Genomic DNA, 20,420 nt, shown 5'->3' with positions numbered 1-20,420 from the left:
ATAATTGTATGAAGAAGATTATATTAAGAATTGGCCAAAGAGAGGAAGATCATGGCAGAAGGACTGGCAGAATTCCCACTACTGCCTGACAGGGTGGTGATGGCCACTGACCAGAGACAAAGTCCTGCCTCACATCCTGTGCAGGCTCTAGCTCCTCTATTTCAAGCCACACTCCCTACCAAGGTGATAATGACCAGCACACCCTGAGGAAAGATGTGACTGACATCCACATCAAATCCAGCCCTCTCACCAAAAGCACTGGTCACACACATTCTAAATAGGGGTGCTCCCACCCAAGAACATTGCTTCAAGACCACAATAGGTAACTGTTTTACCTAAAATCATAGAGACAGAGAAAATTAAGAAAAATGAAAGGGCAGAGGAAATACTCTCAATTGAAAGAGCATAAGAAAACCCCTGAAAAATAAATAATAAAACGAAAACAGATACCAGATAAATCATTCAAAATATTGGTAACAAAAATGCCAACTGACTTAGGGAAAAGAATTGATCTAAACAGATCTTTTTAACAAGGAACTAGAAAATATAGAGAAGATATGAACAAAAATAAATAATTTAATATCAAGACAAAAAGCACTCAAGAAGCAATGAATAGCAGACAAAATGACACAGAAGAACACATAAGTGATCTGGAAGATATAATACTGGAAATCACCCAAACAGAACAGCACACAGAAAGACAAATTTAAAAGAAAATCAAGTGCAACATACAAGATCTCTGGGATAACATCAAAATTGCCAACATTCACAATATAGGGATCCCATATGGAGAAGAGAGAGAGAAGGGTATTGAAAATGTATTTGAAAATTTATGGATGAAAAATTTCCAAACCTAAAGAAGTAAATAGATATCCAGGTACAGGAAGCACAGAGGGCCCTAAATAAGATGAACCCAAATAGACCCACACCAAGACATATCATGATGAAAATGGCAAAATTTAAAGATAGAGAATTCTAAAGGCATCAAGAAAAAAACAAAGATTCATATACAAAGGAATCCCCATAAGGCTATCAGCTGATTTCTCTGCAAAATATATGCAGGCTAGGTGAGAATTTATTCAAAGTGCTGAAACAGAAAAACCTGAAACCTAGGATATTCTACCCAGCAAGATTATTACTTAGAATAGAGAGATAAAGAACTTCTCAGGTAAACAAAAACTAAAGTAATTCAATAAGTAAAGTAAACATATGATAAAAGAAATGTTGAAGGATCTTCATTAAGTGGAAAAGAAGTAAGAATATATAGGAAAAGGAAAATCCTGACAGGAAAGACAAAAACATAGAATTAAAGATCACTTAACTAAGCCAGTATGTAAATTTAAAGACAAAGAAAATGTAAAAGCAAATAATGCTATAATAAACAGTAAAAGGATAAGCATGGAGATATAAAATATAACATCAAAAGCACAAAGTGTGGAAGAGGGGAGTAAAAAATGTTGATCTCTTAGAGTGTGTTTGAACTTAAAGACAATCAGCTTAAAACGAGTAGATATAATTATAGGTCAACATATATGAACCTTATGGTAACCATAGATCAAAAACTTACAATAGATATACAAAAAACAAAAAGAAAGGAACCCAAGCATGCTACAAAACAAAATAATCAAACCACAATGGGAGAAACAAAAAGAAGAAGTAAACATAGAAGAACTACATAAACAACTGGAAAACAAGTAATAAAATGTCAATAAGTACATACTTATTAATAATTACTTTAAATGTTAATGGTTAAATGCTCTCATCAAAAGACACAGTGTCATTGATTGGATAAAGAAACAAGAGACTTCAATATGCTTCCTACAAGAGATACACTTCAGGGCTAAAGACACACAGAATGAAAGTGTCAGGATGGAAGAAGATATGTCATGCAAATGGAAATAACAAGAAAGCAGGGGTAGCAATATTCATATCAGACAAAATAAACTTTGAAACAAAAGCTATGTCAAAAGACAAAAAGGGTATTATATAATAATAAAGGGATCAATTGAAGGAGAGGATATCTCACTCATTAGCATATACACACCCAATACAGGAGCAAATAAATATATAAAGAAAATACTAACAGACATAAAGGGCAAAATTCACAATAATACAATAATAGTACAGGACTTTAACACTCAACTAACATCAATGGATAGATGAGCTCAGACAGAACATCAATAAGGCAACAGTGGTCTTAAATGGCACATTAGACCAGCTGGACTTAATTGATAGCTACAGGACATTCCAACCAAAACAGCAGAATACACATTCTTTTCAAGTGCACATAGAATATTCTCCAGGATAGATCACATATAAGGTCACCAAAAAAGCCTCAACAAATGTAAGAGGGTATAAATTATATCAAACATTTTTTCCAACCACAAGGTATGAAACTAGAAATCAACTACACCAAGAAAAACAGGACAAGAACAAACACATGGAGAATAAACAATTAGCTTTAACCTTAAAATCTTTTGCCCAGGAAAGGAAACCATCAGAAGAGCAAAAAGGAACCCTACTGATTTGGAGAAAATATTTTCAAATATACAATCAATAAGGGGGTAATATCCAAAATATGTAAACAGCTCATACAACTCAATATCAAGAGAAAAACAAACAACCTAATCAAAAAATAGGCAGAAGACTTGAATAGACAGTTTTTCCAAAGAAGATATACAGATGGCAAACAGGCACATGAAAAGATGCTCAACATCACTAATTATTAGAGACATGCATATCAAAACAACAATAAGCTACCACCTCACACGTGTCATAATGACTATCACTAAAAATGTTTACAAATAACAAAGGCTAGAGAGGATGTGGAGAAATGGGAATGCTGTACACTGTTGGTGGAAATGTAAATTGATGCATCCACTGTGGAAAACAGTAAAGAAATTTCTTCAAAATCCTAAAAATAAAACTACCATATGATGCAGCAATTCCACTCCTAGATATATAGGCAGAAAAAAACAAAAGCCCTTATTCATAAAGACACATGCACCCCGATGCTCATGGCAGCACTGTTACAATAGCCAAAATATGGAAGTGGCCCAAATGCCCATCAACAGATGATTGGATTAAGAAAATGTGGCATGTACACACACACACACACACACACACACACACACACACACACAGAAATATTACTCAGCCATAGAAAGAATAAAATTCTGCCATTTTCAGGAATGTGGATGGACCTAGAGACTATTATGGTTAGTGAAATAAGTCAGACAAAGACAAATACTGTATTATATCACTTATAGAAGGAGTCTAAAATATAATACAAATGAATGTATATGCAAAACAGATATATACTCACAGGCATAGAAAACAAACTTATGGTTACCAAAAGGGAGATGGAAGGAGAGAGGGACAAATTATGGGTACAGGATTAACAGAAACAAACTGTTAATATATAAATAAATAAGCAACAATGATATACTTCATTGCACAGGGAATTATAGTCATTATCTTGCAATAACCTATAATGGAGTATAATCTGCAAAAACACTGAAATGATGTGCTATACACCTGAAACTAAAATAATGTTATAAATCAATGAAACTTAAATAAAATGAAAAGAACTGGCCAAAGTTCTCTATAGTGCAATATAGACATGAATAATGAGTCCTTCAAATCATACTGAGTTTTATTCTTGTTTTGTTTGATTTTTGTGTTTCATTTTTCAATAACGATGATCAATAGTAATTGTATAATCAGTCTTCTGAGTTTATCAGTAGGAGGAGGAGCTTACGGTTGGATTTCCATCTCAGCTAATGTAATAATGTCTCAGTTTTTTTTTTAATAGCATAACATGAAAGGATGGTTTAAGCAGGATAAGTGTGACTTACTACTTTGAGAGAAATAAAATCCTTGTAACAAGTCACTGATTTGTGGAATTAGTATCTATAACCTGTTAAATTGGTCTTGAGTATGAAAACTGAGAGGTGATAATCTACAATCCTTTTTTATGCTCTTACTTTCTATAGCAATGCATTGTCTCTTTAAGTGAAATATGGAATAACACTGTACTGTAATGAATAAGGTAGTTTATCAATTCAATTTATCAAACAATAAGCATACCTTCAGCTGATCTCATTATTATTTCTGTGGTTTAGGTTTGGATTTGTTCACATTACTTCCTAAACCTATCCTCAATGATTCTGAATTAATATATTTGAGTTTGTTTTTATATACTTCACTTCTCAATGCCAAACACTTTATTAGATTTTGTCTTCTATATTCAAATGCCTTCACATTTAAGATTTTTTTTTATTTAAAGAATATTCAGAAGAGGCTATTTTACCTTGGTGAACACAGTTTACATGTGAATGCTTTAGTAATCTTTGATAAAAGAGCCTACTGTATAGACATATTTTTAAGGACAAGATAAAGTTCGAAACAGATGGATTGAAGATGTTCTTGTTACAGAAAAGTAAATTTCCACTTCCTTATAGACCCAGTCAGGGTGGCCTGAGCAGTGGTGAAAGAAAATCCTATCAGTAAATTGAAACTCAAACAGTCCACTTGATAGTTTACTTTAAATGGAAGAAGAAATAGTCTGAGATATAGATAAACATGGATTCTGAGACAGTAATGAAAGTCTTAGTTGAGTATACACAGACCTGCAAGGAGAAAAATTGGAAGATTTGAGGAAGAAGCATATGAATGCACAAATATGAATGGCCATGAAGTGCAAGGATATTTGGGTCTTATTTTAATATTCATCAGGGCATCTACGCCAAAGAGGCACATAGAAAATATATGGGGCCATGACTTTTCTAGTGCAGGTTCAGTCACTGTCTTTGGCCACCCCATTGCTTGCATAGTAAATCCATGAACACACTGGACAAGTTGGAACTTGTAGAGAAGGGAATAGTAATTTTCCATCTACCTGTCAGAGTTCTTGGCTGAAACCACTGCAATAAAAGAAAGATTAACAAAAGAAAAACAAACAGAAGTTTATGAACATGATATAAGTCATGCATACCTGGGAGATACCCATGGGGAAATGAAAAACTTAAAAAGGGGCTTGCAACTGTGGCTTACACAGCATCTTCAACACATAACAATAAATTTGTAGAGAAATGGCAGAAAAAGGAAACACAGTTTTAGGCTTCCAAGGAAAAAGACAAAGGCTAGTGAGTAAATTCGTTATGTAGATTCCTCTGGTGCCATCTCCAGACTGATAGGGTCTAAAGTTGTTTCTGATAGAGGGCAGAGAGCAGAAGCAAGAAGAACTACAATCCTGAAGCCTGTGGAACAAAAACAACATTCACAGAAACATAGACAAAATGAAAAGGCAGAGGGCTATGTATCCAATGAAGGAAAAAGATTTAAAAAACCCAGAAAAACAATGAAATGAAATGGAGATAGGCAACCTTCCACAAAAAAAAAAAAAAAAAAAAAAAAAAAAATTCAGAATAATGATAGTGAAGATGATCCAGAACCTTGGAAAAAGAATGGAGGCAACTATGCAGAAGATGCAAGCAATGTTTAACTAAGATGTAGAAGAATTAAAGAACAAACAGCTAGAAGAATTAATAGCAAAAAAAACAGAGATGAGAAATACAATAACTGAAATGAAATATACGCTAGAAAGAATCAATATCAGAATAACTGAGGTAGAAGAATGGATAAGTGACCTGGAAGACAGAATGGGGTGACTCACTGCCACAGAACAAAATAAAGAATAAAGGATGAAAAGAAATGAAAACATCCTAAGAGACTTCTGGGACAACATTACATGCACCAACATTCACATTATAGGGCTCTGAGTAGAAGAAGAGAGAGAAAGGACCTGAGAAAATATTTGAAGAGATTATAGTTGAAAATGTCCCTAACATGGGAAACTAAATAGCCACACAAGTCCAGGAAGTGCAGAGAGTCACAGTCAGGATAAACCCAAGGAGAAACATGCTGAGACACATAGTAATCAACATGACAAAAATTAAAGACAAAGAAGAAATATTAAAAGCAATAAGACAAAAATGACAAATAACATACAAGGGAACTCCCAGAAGGTTAAGAGCTGATTTCTCAGCAGAAACTCTACATACCAGAAGGGAGTGGCCAGATATATTTAAAGTGATGAAAGGGAAGAACCTACAACCAAGATTACTCTACCCAGAAAGGATATCATTCAGATTCGATGGAGAAATCAACAGCTTTACAGACAAGACAGCTAAGATAATTCAGCACAACCAAACCAGCTTTACAACAAATGCTAAAGGAACTTCTCTAGCCAGGAAATGCAAGAGAAGGAAAAGACCTACAATAACAAACTCAAAACAATTAAGAAAATGGTAATAGGAATATACATATTGATAATTACCTTAAATGTGAATGGATTAAATGCTCCAATCAAAAGACACAGGCTGGGCTTCCCTGGTGGCGCAGTGGTTGAGAGTCCACCTGCCGATGCAGGGGACACGGGTTCGTGCCCTGGTCCGGGAAGATCCCACATGCCGCGGAGCAGCTGGGCCCGCGAGCCATGGCCACTGAGCCTGCGCGTCCGGAGCCTGTGCTCTGCAGCGGGAGAGGCCACAACGGTGAGAGGCCCGCGTACCGGAAAAAAAGACACAGGCTTGCTGAATGGATACAGAAACAACACCCATATATATACTGGCTACAGGAGACCCACTTCAGACCTAGGGACACATATAGACTGAAAGTGAGGGGATGGAAAAATATATTCCATGCAAATGGAAATCAAAAGAAAGCTGGAGTAGCAATATTCCTATCAGATAAAATACACTTTAAAATAAAGAATGTTACAAGACACAAAGAAGGACACTACATAATGATCAAGGGATCAATCCAAGAAGAAGATATAACAATTATAAATATATATGCACTCAACATAAGAGCACCACAATACATAAGGCAAATGCTAACAGCTATAAAAGAGGAAATCAACAGTAACACAATGATAGTGTGGTACTTTAACACCTCACTTACACTAATGGACAGATCACCCAGACAGAAAAGAAATAAGGAAACACAGCTTTAAATGTCATAATGGACCTGATACATTTAATTGATATTTATAGGACATTCACCTGAAAACAGCAGATTACACTATCCTCTCAAGTGCACATAGAACATTCTCCAAGATAAATCACATTTGGGTCACAAATCAAGCCTCTGTAAATTTAAGAAAATTGAAGTCATATCAAGCATATTTTCTTACCACAATGCTATGGGATTAGACATCAATTAAGGAAAAAGAAACATACAAAACACAAACACATGGAAGCTAAACAATACGTTACTAAAACTATTTTTATAAAGCAGAAACTAACACACCATTTTAAAGCAATTATAATCCAGTAAAGATGTTTAAAGAAAAACAATATATTACTAAATAACCAAGAGACCACTGAAGAAATCGAAAAAGAAATCAAAAAATGCCTAGAAACAAATGACAAAGAAAACACAAGAATCCAAAACTTAGGAAATGCAGCAAGAGCAGTTCTAAGAAGGAAGTTTACAGCAATGCAATCCTACTTCAAGAAACAAGAAAAATCTCAAGTGAACAATCTAACCTTACACCTAAAGGAACTAGAGAAAGAAGAACAAAGAAAACCCAAAGTTAGTAGAATGAAAGAAATCATAAAGATCAGAGCAGAAATAGAAACAAAGAAAACAATAGCAAAGATCAATAAAACCAGAAGCTGGTTCTTTGAGAAGATAAACAAAATTGATAAACCTTCAGCCAGAGTTATCAAGAAAAAGACAGAGAGGAATCAAAACAATAAAATTAGAAATGAAAAAGGAGAAGTTACAACGGACAACACAGAAATAAAAAGCATCATAAGAGACTACTACAAAGAACTCTATGCCAATAAAATGGACAACCTGGAAGAAATGGACAAGTTCTTAGAAAAGTATAACCTTCCAACACTGAACCAGGAAGAAATAGAAAACATGAACAGACAAATCTCAAGTAATGAAATTGAAACTGTGATGAAAAATCTTCCAACAAACAAAAGGACCAGATGGCTTCACAGATGAATTCTATCAAATATTTGGAGAAGAGCTAACACCCATTCTTCTCAAACTCTTCCAAAAAATTGCAGAGGAAGGAACACTCCCAAATTTATTTTACAAAGCCACCATCTCCCTGGTACCAAAACCAGAAAAAGATATGCAAAAAGAAAATTACAGAGCAATATCACTAATGAATATTGATGTAAAATTCCTCAACAAAATAATAGGAAACAGAACCCAAAAACACATTAAAAGGGTCATACACCATGATCAAGTGGGATTTATCTCAGGGATGCAAGGATACTTCAATATATGAAAATCATTCAATGTGGTATACTATATTAACAAATTGAAGAATAAAACCATATGATCATCTTAACAGAAGCAGAAAAAGCTATTGACAAATTTCAACACCTATTTATGGTAAAAACTCCCCAGAAAGTGGGCATAGATGGAAACTAGTTCAACATAATAAAGGCCGTATATGACAAATCTACAGTCAACATCAGTCTTAATAGTGAAAAACAGAAAGCATTTCCTCTAAGATCAGGAAAAAGACAAGGATATTCACTCTCACCACTATTATTCAACATAGTTTTGGAAGTCCTAGCCACAACAATCAGAAGAAAAAGAAATAAACGGAATCCAAATTGCAAAAGAAGAAGTAAAACTGTCACCGTCTGCAGATGACATGACAGAATATACATAGGTAATCCTAAAGGTGCCACCAGAACACTACTAGAGCTAATCAATGAATTTGTTAAAGTAGCAGGATACAAAATTAATGCACAGAAATCCCTTGCATTCCTATACACTAAAAATGAAAGATCAGAAAGAGAAATTAATGAAACAATCCCGTTCACCACTGTAACAAAAAGAATAAAATACCTAGTAATAAACCTACCTAAAGAGGTGAAAGAACTGTACTCAAAAAACTATAAGACACTGATGAAAGAAACTAAGGATGACACAAACAGATGGAGAGATATACCATGTTCTTGGATTGGAAGAATCAGTACTGTGAAAATGACCATACTACACAAAGCAAACAACAGATTCAATGCAATCCCTATCAAATCACCAATGGCAATTTTTAAAAACAGAACTAGACCCCAAAATCTTAAAATTTGCATGGAGACACAAAAGACTCCAAATAGCAAAAGAAATCTTGAGGGATAAAACCTTTGCTGGAGGAATCAGACTCTGTCACTTCAGACTATAAAACAAAGCTACAGTAATCAAGACAATATTGTACTGGAACAAAAACAGAAATATAGATCAATGGAACAGGATAGAAATCTCAGAGGTAAACCCACACACCTATGGTCAACTAATCTGTGAAAAAGGAGGCAAGGATATACAATGGAGAAAAGACAGTCTCTTCAATAACCGGTGCTGGGAAAACTGGACAGCCACATGTAAAAGAATGAAATTTGAACACTTCCTAGCACCATACACAAAAATAACTCAAGGGGGAAGATGGTGGAAGAGTAAGATGTGGAGATCACCTTCCTCCCCACAGATACACCAGAAATATATCTACACGTGGAACAACTCCTACAGAACACCTACTGAACACTGGCAGAAGACCTCAGACCTCCCAAAAGGCAAGAAACTCCCCATGTACCTGGGTAGGGCAAAAGAAAAAAGAATAAACAGAGACAAAAGGATAAGGAAGGGACCTGCACTAGTGGAAGGGAGCTGTGAAGGAGGAAAGGTTTCCACACACTAGGAAGCCCCTTCGTGTGTGGAGACTGTGGGTGGCGGAGGGGGAAAGCTTCGGAGCCATGGAGGAGAGCACAGCAACAGGGGTGGGGAGGGCAAAGCAGAGAGATTCCTGCACAGAGCATTGGTGCTGACCAGCACTCACCAGCCCAAGAAGCTTGTCTGCTCACCCACCAGGGTGGGCGGGGCTGGGAGCTGTGGCTCGGGCTTCGGTTGGAGCGCAGGGAAAGGACTAGGGTTGGTGGCGTGAACACAGCCTTCAGGGTGTTAGCGTGCCACAGATAGCTGGGAGGGAGTCCAGGGAAACGTCTGGACCTGCCAAAGAGGCAAGAGACTTTTACTTCCCTCTTTGTTTCCTGGTGCACAAGGAGAGGGTATTAAGAGTGCTGCTTAAAGTAGCTCCAGAGACAGGTGTGAGCTGCGGCTAAAAGCATGGACCCCAGAGACAAGCATGAGATGCTAAGGCTGCTGCTTCCACCACCAAGAAGCCTGTGTGGGAGCACATATCACTTTCCACACCCCCCTTCTGGGGAGCCTGTGCAGCTCACCACTGCCAGGGTCCTGGGATCCAGGGAAAACTACCCTGAGAGAACGCACTGCACTCCTCAGGCTGGTACAACGTTACGCCAGCCTCTGCCACTGCAGGCTCACCCCACCCCATATCCTTCCATCCTCTCGGCCTGAGTGAGCCAGAGTCCCCAGAGCAGCTGCCCCTTTAACCCTGTCCTGTCTGAGCAAAGAAAAGATGCCCTCCAATGACCTACACGCAGAGGCGCGTCTAAATCCAAATCTGAGCCACGGGAGCTGTGATAAAAAAGAAAAGAAAAGGAAATCTCTCCCAGCAGCCTCAGAAGCAGTGGATTAAAGCTCCACAATCAACTTGATGTACCCTGCATCTATGGAATACATGAATAGACAACAAATAATCCCAAATTGATGAGGGGGAATTGAGAGCAAGATTTATGATTTTTTCCACTTTTCCTCTTTTTGTGAGTGTGTATGTGTATGCTTCTGTGTGAGATTTTGCCTATATAGCTTTAGCTTCCACCATTTGTCCTAGGGTTCTATCTGCCATTTATTTTTTATTTTCTTTAAAAAAATATTTTTTTCTTAATAATAATTTTTTATTTTAATAACTTTATTTTATTTTATCTTACTTTATTTTATCTTCCTTCATTATTTCTTTCCTTCCTTCCTTCCATCCACCTCCCACCCTCCCTCACCCCTTCGCTCCCTCCCTCCTATCTTTCTTTCTTTCTTTCTTTCTCTCTTTCTTTCTTTCTCTTTCTTTCTTTCTTTCTTTCTTTCTTTCTTTCTTTCTTTCTTTCTTCCTTTCTTTCTTTCTTTCTTTCTCTTTCTTTCTTTCTCTCTTTCTTTCTTTCTTTCTCTCTCTTTCTTTTTGGTTTCTTTCTTTCTTTCTTTCTCTCTCTCTTTCTTTTTTCTTTCTTTCTTTCTTTCTTTTTTCTTTCTTTCTTTCTTTTTTTCTTTCTTTCTTTCTTTCTTTCTTTCTTTCTTTCTTTCTTTCTTTCTTTCTTTCTACTTTTTCTCTCTTTTATTATGAGCTGTGTGGATGAAAGGCTCTTCGTACCTTAGCCAGGAGTAAGTGCTGTGCCTCTGAGGTGGGAGAGCTAACTACAGGACACTGGTCCAAAAGAGACCTCCCAGCTCCACATAATATCAAATGGCGAAATTCTCCCAGAGATCTCCATCTCAACACCAGCACCCAGCTTCACTCAACGACAAGCAAGCTACAGCGCTGGACACCCTATGCCAAACAACAAGCAAGAGAGGAGCACAACCCCAACCATTAGCAGAGAGGCTATCTAAGATCATAATAAGGCCACAGACACCCCAAAACACATGAGCAGATGTAGAACTGCCCACCAAAAAGACAAGATCAAGCCTAATCCACCAGAACACAGGCACTAGTCCCCTCCACCAGGAAGCCTACGCAACCTACTGAACAAACTTTAGCCACTGGAGACAGACACCAAAAACAACAGGAAAGACAAACCAGCAGCCTGCAAAAAGGAGACCCCAAACACAGTAAGATAAACAAAATGAGAAGACAGAAAAACACACAGCAGATGAAGGAGCAAGATAAAAACTCACCAGACCTAACAAATGAAGAGGAAATAGGCAGTCGACCTGAAAAATAATACAGAATAATGATAGTAAAGATGATCCAAAATATTTGAAATATAATAGACAAAAAGCAAGAAACATTTAACAAGGACCTAGAAGAACTAAAGATGAAACAAGCAACAGTGAACAACACAATAAATGAAATTAAAATACTCTAATGGGATCAATAGTAGAATAACTGAGGCAGAAGAAAGGATAAGTGACATGGAAGATAAAATAGTGGAAATAACTACTGCAAGCAGAATAAAGAAAAAAGAAAGAAAAGAACTGAGGACAGTCTCAGAGACTTCAGGGACAATATTAAATGCACCAACATTCAAATGATAGGGGTCCCAGGAGAAGAAGAGAAAAAGAAAGGGACTGAGAAAATATTTGAAGAGCTTATAGTTGAAAACTTCCATAATATGGGAAAGGAAATAGTTAATCAAGTCCAGGAAGCACAGAGAGTCCAACACAGGACAATTCCAAGGAGAAATATGCCAAGACACATATTAATGAAACTGTCAAAAATTAAATACAAGGAAAACATATTAAAAGCAGTAAGTGAATAACAACAAATAACACACAAGGGAATGCCCATAAGTTTAACAGCTGATCTTTCAGCAGAAACTGTGCAAGCCAGAAGGCACTGGCAGGACATATTTAAAGTGATGAAGGAGAAAAACTTGCAACCAAGTTTACTCTACCCAGCAAGGATCTCATTCAGATTTGATGGAGAATTTAAAATCTTTACAGACAAGCAAAAGCTGAGAGAGTTCAGCACCACCAAACCAGCTTTACAGCAAATGCTAGAGGAACTTCTCTAGGCAAGAAACACAAGAGAAGGAAAAGACCTACAATAACAAGCCCAAAACAATTGAGAAAATGGGAATGGGGACATACATATCGATAATTACCTTAAATGTAAATGGACTAAATGCTCCCACAAAAAGACACAGATTGGCTGAATGGATACAAAAACAAGACCCATATATATGCTGTGTACAAGAGACCCACTTCAGACCAAGAGACACATACAGACTGAAAGTAAGGGGATAGAAAAAGATATTCCATGCAAATGGAAACCAAAATAAAGCTGCAGTAGCAATTCTCATATCAGACAAAATAGACTTTAAAATAAAGACTATTAGAGGAGAAAAAGAAGGACACTACATAATGATCAAGAGATTGATCCAAGAAGATATAACAATTGTAAATATTTATGCACCCAACATAGGAGCACATCAATACATAAGGCAAATACTAACAGCCATAAAAGGGGAAATCAACAGTAACAACTTCATAGTAAAGGACTTTAACACCCCACTTTCATCAGTGGACAGATCATCCAAAATGAAAATAAATAAGGAAACACCAGCTTTAAATGATACATTAAACAAGATGGACTTCATTGATATTTATAGGACATTCCATCCAAAAAAAAACAGAATACACATTTTTCTCAAGTGATCATGGAACATTTTCCAGGATAGATCATATCTTGGGTCACAAATCAAGCCTTGGTAAATTTAAGAAAATTGAAATTGTATCAAGTATCTTTTCCGACCACAACGCTATGAGACTAGATATCACTTACAGGAAAAGACCTGTAAAACATACAATCATATGGCGGCTAAACAATACACTACTTAATAATGAAGTGATCACTGAAGAAATCAAAGACGAAATCAAAAAACACGTAGAAACAAATGACAATGGAGACAGGATGAGCCAAAAACTATGGGATGCAGCAAAAGCAGTTCTAAGAAGGAATTTTATAGCAATACAATCCTACCTTAAGAAACAGGGAATATCTTGCATAAAAACCCTAACCTTGCACCTAGGCAATTAGAGAAAGAAGAAAAAAAAAAAAAAACAAAGTTAGCAGAAGGAAAGAAATCATAAAAATCAGAAATAAATTAAAAAGATATGAAGGAAATGATAGCAAAGATCAATAAAACTAAAACCTGGTTCTTTGAATAGATAAACAAAATTGATAAACCATTAGCCAGACTCATCAAGAAAATAAGGGAGAAGACTCAAATAAATAAAATTAGAAATGAAAAAGAAGTAGCAACTGTCACTGCAGAAATACAAAAGTTCATGAGAGATTACTACAAGCAACTCTATGCTAATAAAATGACAACCTGGAAGAAATGGACAAATTCTTAGAAATGCACAACGTGCCTAGACTGAATCAGGAAGAAATAGAAAATATGAACAGACCAATGACAAGCACTGAAATTGAAACTGTGATTAAAAATCTTCCAACAAACAAAAGCCCAGGACAAGATGACTTCATAGGTGAATTCTATCAAACATTTAGAGAAGAATTAACACCTATCCTTCTCAAACTCTTCCAAAATATAGCAGAGGGAGGAACACTCCCCAACTCATTCTACGAGGTCGCCATCACCCTGATACCAAAACCAGACAAGGATGTCACAAATAAAGAAAACTACAGGCCAATATCACTGATAAACATAGATGCAAAAATCCTCAACAAAATACTAGTGAACAGAATCCAACAGCACATTAAAAGGATCATACACCATGGTCAAATGGAGTTTATTCCAGGAATGCAAGGATTCTTCAATATACACAAATCAATCAATGTGATGCATCATATTAACAAACTGAAGGAGAAAAAACATATGGTCACCTCAATAGATGCAGAGAAAGCTTTTGATAAAATTCAACACCCATTTATGATTAAAAAAAAAACCCTGCAGAAAGTAGGCATAGACGGAACTTTCCCCAACAGAATAAAGGCCATATATGACAAACCCACAGCCAACATTGTCCTCAATGGTGAAAAACTGAAAGCATTTCCACTAAGATCAGGAACAAGACAAGATTGCCCACTCTCACCACTCTTATTCAACATAGTTTTGGAAGTTTTAGCCACAGCAATCAGAGAAGAAAAGGAAATAAAAGAAATCCAAATCAGAAAAGAAGAAGTAAAACAGTCACTGTTTGCAGATGACATGATACTATACATAGAGAATCCTCAAGATGCTACCAGAAAATTACTAGAGCTAATCAATGAATTTGGTAAAGTAGCAGGATACAAAATTAATGCACAGAAATCTCTGGCATTCCTATACACTAATGATGAAAAATCGGAAAGTGAAATCAAGAAAACACTCTCATCTACCATTGTAACATAAAGAATAAAATATCTAGGAATAAACCTACCTAAGGAGACAAAAGACCTATATGCAGAAAATTATAAGACACTGATGAAAGAAATTAAAGATGATACAAATAGATGGAGAGATATACCAAGTTCTTGGATTGGAAGAATCAATATTGTGAAAATGACTCTACTACCCAAAGCAATCTACAGATTCAATGCAATCCCTATCAAACTACCACTGACATTTTTCACAGAACTAGAACAGAAAATTTCACAATTTGCATGGAAACACAAAAGACCCTGAATAGGTAAAGCAATCTTGAGAACGAAAAACCGAGCTGAAGGAATCAGACTCCCTGAATTCAGACTATACTACAAAGCTACAGTAATTAAGACAATATGGCACTGGCACAAAAGCAGAAAGATTGATCAATGGAACAGGATAAAAATTCCAGAGATAAACCCACTCACATATGGTCACCTTATCTTTGATAAAGGAGGCAGAAACGTACAGCGGAGAAAGGACAGCTTCTTCAATAAGTGGTGCTGAGAAACTGGACAGGTACATGTAAAAGTATGAGATTAGATCACTCGCTAACACCATACACAAAAGTAAGCTCAAAGTAGATTAAGGACCTAAGTGTAAGACCCAAAACTGACAAACTCTTAGAGGAAAACATAGGCAGAACTATCTATGACATAAATCACAGCAAGAACCTTTTTGACCCACCTCCTAGAGAAATGGAAATAAAAACAAAAATAAACAAATGGGACTTAATGAAACTTCAAAGCCTTTGCACAGCAAAGGAAACCATAAACAAGACCAAAAGACAACCCTCAGAATGGGAGAAAATATTTGCCAATGAAGCAACTGACAAAGAATTAATCTCCAAAATTTATAAGCAGCTCATGCAGCTCAATAATAAAAAAACCCAACAACCCAATCCGAAAATGGACAGAAGACTTAAATAGACATTTCTCCAAAGAAGATATACAGACTGCCAACAAACACATGAAAGAATGCTCAACATCATTAATCATTAGAGAAATGCAAATCAAAACTACAATGAGATATCATCTCACACTAGTCAGAATGGTCATCATCAAAAAATCTAGAAACAATAAATGCTGGAGAGGGTGTAGAGACACGGGAACACTCTTGCACTGCTGGTGGGAATGTGAATTGGTACAGCCACTATGGAGGACAGTATGGAGTTTCCTTAAATCACTACAAACCGAGCTACCATATGACCCAGAAATCCCACTACTGGGTATATACCCTGAGAAACCCATAATTCAAAAAGATTCATGTACCAAAATGTTCACTGCATCTCTATTTACAATAGCCAGCAGATGGAAATAGCCTACGTGTCCATCATCAGATGAATGGATAAAGAAGATGTGGCACATATATACAGTGGAATATTACTCAGCCATAAAAAGAAACGAAATTGACCTATTTGTAATGAGGTGGATGGGCCTAGAGTGTGTCATACAGAGTGAACTAAGTCAGAAAGAGAAAGACAAATACTGTATGCTAACAAATATATATGGAATTTAAGAAAAAAAAATGTCATGAAGAACCTAGGGGTAAGACAGTAATAAAGACAGAGAAGTACTAGAGAATGGACTTGAGGATATGGGGTGGGGGAAGGGTAAGCTGTGACAAAGTGAGAGAGAGGCATGGACATATATACACTACCAAACGTAAAATAGATAGCTAGTGGGAAGCAGCCGCAAAGCACAGGGAGATCATCTTGATTCTTTGTGACCACCTAGAGGGGTGGGATAGGGAGGGTTGGAGGGAGGGAGATGCAAGAGGGAAGAGATTTGGGGACATATGTATATGTATAATTGATTCACTTTGCTATATATCAGAAACTAACACACCATTGTAAAGCAATTATACTCCAATAAAAATGTAGAAATATAAATAAATAAAAATAAAATAAAAAATGAAGTCACTTTTTGGCCAACCCAACAACACAATTCGTGTGGTTTGAAAGACGATTCAAATCCATGTCTAACTTATTCTAAATAAAGTTTTTTTCTCATAATTCCTTCCTGGTTCATAAAACATAAGTGAATAGTATTTCATATTTGTTTGCTTATCTTTATACAATTGCATGGTTAGAACAAACCCATTTTTGTGGAGCAGTAAATCCTGGTGCGGTGCCTAAATCCCGGCTCATCTATACTGAGAATGAAGGAACAGTGAATGAAGGGAGGGGTGATATTTAGATTTCTGCTCTTTCTATCCAAAATATTCAAATAAAAGAATTCAATAATGAAGAGCATTTAGGGAAAAGGAAGAAGGGCACAGTGAAGAAGGTTAAAATTTCTTTGCTGTCTTGGAAACAAGCTCCATAATGCAATAGGAAACAAAGCAAACCAAAAACAAACAAACAAAAAAACCCTTAGCTAAATACTCTGGAAATTAGGTTTCAGAAGATGGTGATATGGACTTCCTTGGTGGTCCAGTGGTTAAGAATCTGCCTTCCAATGCAGGGGATGGGGTTATACTCCTGGTCCGGGAACGAAGATCCCACGTGCGTGGGGTAACTAAGCCCATGTGTGGCAACTACTAGCCCACAAGCCCCAACTAGAAAGAAACCCACGTACCATAATGAAGAGCCTGTGTGCTGCAATGAAAGATCCCTCATGCCTCAATGGAGATCACACGTAATGCAACTAAGACCCAACACAGCCAAATTAATTAATTAATTAAAATATAGTTTAGTAAAAGATGATGGTGATATTAGAAGCATTCATATAGGTCACTAATGTTTTAAGAAATCCTAATGTATCAAAACTACTGATTTTTCTGTTTTCAGTTAGTTCTGCTTTCAGTCAGTTTTTCGTTTTAAAACTTTGGCCTTTAAGCAGGAAAAGAATAAAGTTTCTTCAGTTTCTATAAGATGTATTCACAGTAAAGGAATGATTTTGGAAAGACACTACAATATGCTACATTCAGAAAGTCTGGCAGTACTTCTGGATTTTCATTTATGCTAGTTACAGTAAGCAAATGACATCAAGGAAAGAAAGGTCCCAGAATAATTTAAACATCTTTACTTTTAATACATCATTATGGAGCACTGCTTTTAAAAATTAAAGTAGTGATAACATAGAGATTTATTCTTCCCTTAATAATAATTATTGGTCTTTCTAAAATCACAGACTATATTTCAGAAATAACTGGTTAAAACCCAAGTTAATAGAGAAAATATACCATAATATTGAAAAGTACAGCATAAACTTCTCTCCTAACGCAGCTTAAGTTTTTTTGAAAAAGAGTCTTTCCTCCTATTTATTAAACAAGATGCTAAATAGACACCATATTGTAGCAGAAAAGTTTGGTTAGGAATGAATATGTTATATTTGCTAATTTATTGCCATGAATCGTAGATATTGTATAAAACAGTGTTGGGCTGAAATTCATAGATGCTGTTTTAGCAAGTGAGTTAAAATGTTTAACTTTTTCAAAAAACAGTAGCACAGAGTTTCTCAGTAGTTTGCCGAAAGCCAGCATTATTAAAATTTTGATTTAATTATTTTATTACGTTTAATATTAGTCTTATATTACTTCAGAACAAATAACCACAGACTTATCAACTAAAATCAATGCACATTTATTAGTTCACAATTTCTGTGGGTCAGGAATCTGGGTGTGGTTAAGCAAGCTCTCTCGGAGTCTCACAAGGGTGCAATCAAGATATCAGCTGGTCTGAGTTTATATCTAGAGGCATAATTGGGGAAAAATATCCACTTCCAAGCTCACTCAGGTTGTTGTCAGAATTCATTTCCTTGCTTCTGTAGGACTGTGAGTTCCACATTCTTGCTGACCATTGACTGGAAGCTGCCCTCAGATGCCGGAAGTTGCTCATAGTTCCTTGCCAGTTGGTTTTTCCCAACATGGCCAATTTTTCAACAAGCCAGAAAATCTGCTAACAAGGTAGAGTATTTATACAACATAATGTAATTTGGGGAGTGACAGTTCATCACTTTTCTCAAATTAGTCTTTTCATTAAAAGCAAGTCACAGGTCCCACCCATAATCAAGGAGAGTGGATTACACTATGATTTGAACACCAGGAGACAGAGATCATGGGGGGCTACATTAGAGTATGTTTTCCATAAAGTTTATTTATTTATTGACAAAATAAATACATAGGTAATAGGAATTGGAATATAATTGAATATTATTTTTTTCTGAAAATATGCTGGTTTTCTAGGTTAATAGTTTTAGGAAAACTATTGGGTCAGTAATGGTTAATCCACTGGGCTTCTTCTTTGATTTTATTCCTTATTTCACTACAAAATAAATGTTTCTTTTAAGTTAGCAAAATTAGTATAACATTCCAGTTTTTAGTGCAAGGTTCTAGTCAAGTTCCTGATAGAGTAGTATCACTAAAACATACATGCATAATTGTATTTTATAGAAAAATTGTGAATAAATGCAATACTTCCCTCATTCATCAACTCTGGTTTCTATATAAAATTTAGATTTTTTACAGGGTATTTAGTTGCAAGGGAAAAAAAGAATAGTTTTTAGTTCAAATTCAAGAAACTCAATTTAAAATTTTACTGGAGAACTATATCAGTTTCTTGTACTGATGAGCACCAAATGGATATGTAGTGCTCTAATGTAATTTGATATAACAAATACTGTTTTATATGTTATTTTTGTTTTAAAGCTAGATGTCAAAAATATGAGGGGGACAATTATCAGATCAAAAGAAATGAAAAAAAAATATTTTCCTAAATACAGTTGTCTCATGGTGTCATTTAGAGGCTCATCTAACCAAACCCAATTTGCACTACATTTTCTCCAAGAATATAAAATTTTAACTCCTCTAAATTATTTAAAGGGATCCTCTTAGTTCATCAGTTATTGATTAAATATCTACTATCTAAGAAAAGATGACTTTTCATTACAGTTATATATTTGGACAAATTTGTACATTTTTAAATAATGTAATTTAAAAAGGAAACTGATAGGAGTATTTTCTCAATGTCTCAACATTTCAAAAGGTCACAAGAGTATGAAGGAGTGAGTGTATTATATTTTTGTGAGACCAAAATTTTATATTTCTTTTCCCAATTGATTTAATGTCCTTTAAGTTCTCCTCTCCTCATACTCATCACTGTATTTGATATTCATCATTTTTGCAATTATTTTGGATAAGCAGAGAAGAGAGAAATACAGTGCTCATCCATAGTGAAATTACATTCTGAGTTTATCAAATTAGTGGTTTATGTAATAGTTTGATTTTCTCAGATATTTTCTGATATTTTTGGTTTAACTACATTTGAAATTATAATTGGATGATCTAAAAAAAGCTTTTAATCTGCCTAATTTATTTAAACTACCTCTGTTCATAATTATACTGTAAAAAAATGTTGACCTTATTTGGAAAATCAGTATAGTATAAAAT

Source organism: Phocoena phocoena, chromosome X (genome assembly GCF_963924675.1).
Source record: "Phocoena phocoena chromosome X, mPhoPho1.1, whole genome shotgun sequence".
Taxonomy (NCBI): domain Eukaryota; kingdom Metazoa; phylum Chordata; class Mammalia; order Artiodactyla; family Phocoenidae; genus Phocoena; species Phocoena phocoena.
Note: the sequence above shows the minus strand (reverse complement) of the source record.